The sequence below is a fragment of the Hemiscyllium ocellatum genome (assembly GCF_020745735.1).
Source record: "Hemiscyllium ocellatum isolate sHemOce1 chromosome 27 unlocalized genomic scaffold, sHemOce1.pat.X.cur. SUPER_27_unloc_43, whole genome shotgun sequence".
Lineage (NCBI taxonomy): Eukaryota > Metazoa > Chordata > Chondrichthyes > Orectolobiformes > Hemiscylliidae > Hemiscyllium > Hemiscyllium ocellatum.
In genome coordinates, this window is record NW_026867513.1 from 3390 (window position 1) to 8314 (window position 4925).

Below are 4925 nucleotides of genomic sequence, written 5' to 3' on the forward strand. Positions count from 1 at the left end.
TGCCCTTTTGCTGGGGGCATCTGCAGCTGTAACAATGTTGGGCCACAATAAAGGTAACCAGAACGTACTGCTGGGCTCAGGCTCTCATTGAAAGCTCCAAGCGGTTTTTGTTTTAAAGCTGCTCATTTCTTGCAGCCTCCTGCACTAAGTTTCCAAAGTCGTGTATCAGATGGAGCAGTGAATGAGTAGCTGGTTTCGTTAGAAATTATAAACTTTTCAGGAGTGCAGGCACTGCATCATTTCATCGGCAGTTTACTGGCAGCACCGGGAGGTATGGGCTGTGTTCATTAGAAAGGAGGTGGAGGTGCTGCTGTTGGACTAGGTGGGACAAGGTTGAAAAATCACAACAGTGGGTTATAGTCCAACAGATTTATTTGGAAGCACTAGCTTTCAGTGCGCTGCTCCTTCATCGGGTAGCTGTGGAGCAGGATCATAAGACGCAGAGTTAAGAGCAAAAGGTCACAGTGTCATGCAACTGATATGATATATTGACAAATGTAGATTGATGTTAAACATTCAGCACACTTACCTTAATTGTTCACACCATTGAACAAAGGAGTTGGGACATCATGTTGAAGGTGTACAGGATGTTGGTGAAGTCACTTGTAGAGTACTGAGAAGGCTTCTGGTGGCCCTGTAATAGGAAGAATACTATTACAGAGAGTCCAGTAAAGATTTACCAGGATGTTGCCAGGACTGGAGGGTTTGAGTTATAAGGAGAAGCTGAGACTGTCTTCACTGGAGCACAGGAGGTTGAGGGGTGACCTCATTGAGATTGATATGATCATGAGGGTTCTAAGTAACATGAACATCAAATAGCGAGGAGCCTGCACGGTTATGTCAAGTGAGTGGGGGAGAAATTGTGGCATTTGGACACTTTAAATCCATCAAAAACAGCATCTCCTTAGAGCATACTGTGCATGTCAGGTGAGGTGCCAGAAGACTGGAGGTTGGTTAACGTGGTGCCACTGTTTAAGGATGGTAAGGACAAGCCAGGGAACTATAGATCAGTGTGCCTGACATCAGTGGTGGGCACATTGTTGGAGGGAATCCTGAGGGACAGGATTCTACCTTCATCTAGGTGGATGGGCTGGGACTTTTTCACTGGAGCATTGGAAGTGGAGATGTGACCTTATCAACGTTTATAAAATCATGAGGGGAGAGATGAGGTGAACAAAGGGTGTCCTTCCCCTAGGGTTGGGGTTTCAAGATTAGGGAGCAAATTTTGACGGTGACAGGAGAAGGATTTTAAAAAGACTTGAAGGGCACAATTTTTTTTTACACAGTAGTTCACGTGAGGACTAAATGTCTAGAGGATGTGGTGGATGCAGGTACAGTAACGTCATGAATAGGAAAGGTTTGGAGGGATATGGGCCAAAACACTGCCAGGTGGGACTGGTTTAGTTTGAGAACATAGTCAGCATTGACTAGTTGTACTGAAGGGTCTGTTTCTGTGCTGTCTGACTCTGGAACTGTCTTAAAACTGGATACTGGTCTTACAACCATTTTTTTGCCTTCCCCCACAAGCATCCACATAAAAATCATGTGAACTCAGCCTTGAATATATTCTATGACCTCCTAACTGCTGGAAGACATTCCCACTTCTGAACTTAATTCCTCTTGCTAATACACCACTTGCCTTGCTCATTGCCTGCTGCACCTGTCTGACAACTGGCACAGAAGGACACTGATGCCCCTCTGAACATCCACGCATCATTCCTGATGAAGGGCTTGTGCCTCAAACTATGACTGTCCTACTGCTCGACCCACTGTGCTTTGCCAGTTATGGTCTTCTCTACGTCAGGAAGACCGAGCGTAAACTTGGGGAATGGTTTGCCGAGCATCACAGCCAGGTCCCCAGAGGCTGAGCGGACTTCCCAGTCTCCACCCATTTTAATGCCCCTTCCCACTCCCCTTCTGACAAATTGGAGGAACAAAACCTCATCTTGTCTGAGCAGTCCACAGCCTGGAGGACTCGACACTAAGTTCTCCAATTTCAAATAATCTCCCACCCCATCCCCCAACTCACTTCCCAGCCCTTTCCACTCTTCCCTGCCAACTAGATTCCTTCCTCCCATTCACCAACCAGGTTATGGGGATAATGCAGGAACAGGATACTGATTGAGGATGATCAGCCACGATCATAATGAATGGTGGTGCTGGCTCAAAGGGCAGAAGAGCTGACTCCTGCACCTATTGTCTATTGTACCTTCTACCTGTCTCCACCTATCCTCACTTCATCACCCTGCCCCCAGCACACCCTTGTTCCACAGCTCTCGCTATACCCACCCCCAATCCTGAACAAGGGTTCCACCAGATACCTCAACTCTTCCACCTACTGATACTGCCTGGCTTGCTGCATTCTTCCAGTCTCCTGCCTGTCTATTTTGGCAATTGAGACAAAGGCTTGGACTAATTTTTCCAGAATCTGTCCCCTCACTGGATTCACTCCCATTCCTTTCAGTTGCTCCAAGTCAACAATTGAACCCCAGAATGAAACGTAAATGGAAAAGGGGGTGAGAAAAGAGAGTGCTGTACACACAGATGTTGGACAGAGGAAGGAAGCTGCAGTCTGAGTGAAGCTCAATCTTCATTGAGAGAGGGGAGGGGCAGGAACTTCAGAACCTCATGGCCCAACTTCCGCGTTCACCAATAGGGGAGCTCCGAATGGCAGGAGGACAAGTCTCCTTCTGGTCCTCCAGTGAGCCTTATTTGTCCATCAAAAGTAGGTTTTGCCCCTTTTCTGCCGACAATGAGGAACACGCACAATGTTTTGATGACATTGGCAAACGTGCCCTGCTTGTTGACACCGAGGAGTGTACACAATATGCTCTGTAGCAATGCTGGTGTTATTGACAGATTTTCAGTTTCCAAATGTCTATCAGAGATCAAAAAGGGCAGAGCGATATTTTTTCCCCCATGTGGCTTGATATTTGATTGCTTTTGCATTTGTTTGGCTGCTCAATGTTTTTAAGTCTTTTCCTCGGTGTTGGGGTGACCTTCACAACCAGAGGACATAGGTTTAGGGTGAGGCCACAAAGATATAAAAGATACCTGAAGGGCAATGTTTCCATGCAGAGGGTGGTGTGTGTATGGAATGAGCTGCCAGAGGAAGTGGTGGAGGCTGGTAAAATTACAATAAAAAGTATCTGGATGGGTATATGAATAGGAATGGTGTAGAGGGATATAGTGCTGGCAATGGGGACTAGATTAATGTAGGATATCTGGTTGGCGTGGACAGGTTGGACTGAGGGGATCTGTTTCCGTGCTGAAAATCTCTACGACTCTAAATAATAAAAAGTCAACTTTTCCAATGAACATATCCATGTTAACAAGGCTTAGTGCACAACCTGCTTTACTAACCGTTCTCAACAGGTCCTGCCCCTTCAATAACTGAGGAACATATACATGCTGGTGCATAGTATCCTTCACTAGTATTTACACACTACCCTCAGCAATTGCACAAGTAACAGCAAAGGGTAAACAACACAAGGATTAAAAAACAGTGAGGGGTAAACAGCACAAGCGCCAGTAAAAGCAGATGGAAAGTGAGTGTAAAATGTGACTATGACAGGACAGGCCCCACATTCCTTCCCCTCCGTCCCCCCCACAACCTGCCTCACCTTTCACCTCCCGGGCCCAGTACCTTCCAGGTGGCCCCATAGTTGACACAGGGGCCGCCCCACGACCAGTAGAACTCCACCACCCAGGCGCCCGACCAGTTCCCAAACAGGCCCTTAACCCCATCCGCCTCCAGAATGGTCACCGGCTCCTGCCTGCTGTACAGCCGGCCGGTGTGGCCGTGACACAGCAGCTGCACCAGGAAGGCGGCGGTGACCAGTGACGGGGGTCTGCCCCGGGCCGCACGGCGCCATTTTCCTAACGGCCGCCGCTTCCCCGCTCGAGCGACTTCTCCTCCCAACCGCCTTCGCCCCCGCGTGACGTCTGCACGGGGGGATGGGCGGGGCCGGGGGAGCCTCACCGTCACCAAGCAACAGCCACCTCGCGCTACAACTGCTCATTCACAAAAACAAACTCTCCTGTCTCGCTCTGCAGCTGCAGGGGGGACACTGCCACGTTTCGAGGAGCCCTGTCTACATTGGGAAAGCTCACGGCTCCATTTAAACAGATATTCCGACATCTAATACAACTATGTTAACTTCCAACTGCGTTCAGAGAACATGTATTTTGCTCTGAGTAAGTCTATTGAGTTTAACTGCAGCATGGCTGTAGTTTTAAACTTGTTTGCTTTCCTGAACAGCTAGGTTTAAATGTTTTATTCGTTAGAAGAACCAAAATTAGTGATAGTTCACATATCCACCCTGAAATGGGGTGGGTAACTGGATTGAGTGGGTAGGCGCCATACTAAGTTTAACTTTGGGGACAGCCTTTGAGCTGCATATGAACAAACTGCTTACATGTTGCACTTATCGACTGCTAAATATCGGCCCTTGTTATCTTAACACTTAGCCTTCTGATTGGACATTGCAAAGGTTCACCTCCCGCCCACACCCCGCCAGCACCCTTCCCAAGGGTCAGACCCTCCCTCTCTCCAGGCACACAGTCTGAATAATTGACGAAGCAAAATTCACTGTCAAATCCCATCAACATGGAAGATCCCAGCCCACCCTACCTCCCACTCTGTACCCAACCCATCCAAAAACCACAAAACATCATCTCATCTTTAAAAAACAAAAGAAAAACTGGACCGCATCAAAACGTTCAACAACGGTCAACGCTATGACTGTTACACAACACTTTACGGAGCTACATTTCAACTCGAGTTCGTTTGCACTCCCTCATGAGAGTTCACATTAAAAGCTCATTGTACCAAATCAACGGCATGCCACAGCTCTCTGGAATTCAGCGGAATTCTTCCTGGTATCCCTCATGTTTTCTGGTTTTTTTGAGAAAGGAGACCCTCC

General features: G+C 47.8%; 1 long non-coding RNA gene across 1 annotated transcript; it reads right to left on the minus strand.

Annotated features, from left to right (window-relative positions):
* Positions 1 to 354: 354 nt before the first annotated feature.
* LOC132808346 (uncharacterized) lies at positions 355 to 3928 on the minus strand. The gene is made up of 4 exons (XR_009642067.1): positions 3624 to 3928; positions 2543 to 2743; positions 530 to 634; positions 355 to 417 (listed from the first exon to the last, which is right to left on the minus strand). It is a non-coding gene; the product is annotated as an uncharacterized LOC132808346 (long non-coding RNA).
* Positions 3929 to 4925: the final 997 nt, after the last annotated feature.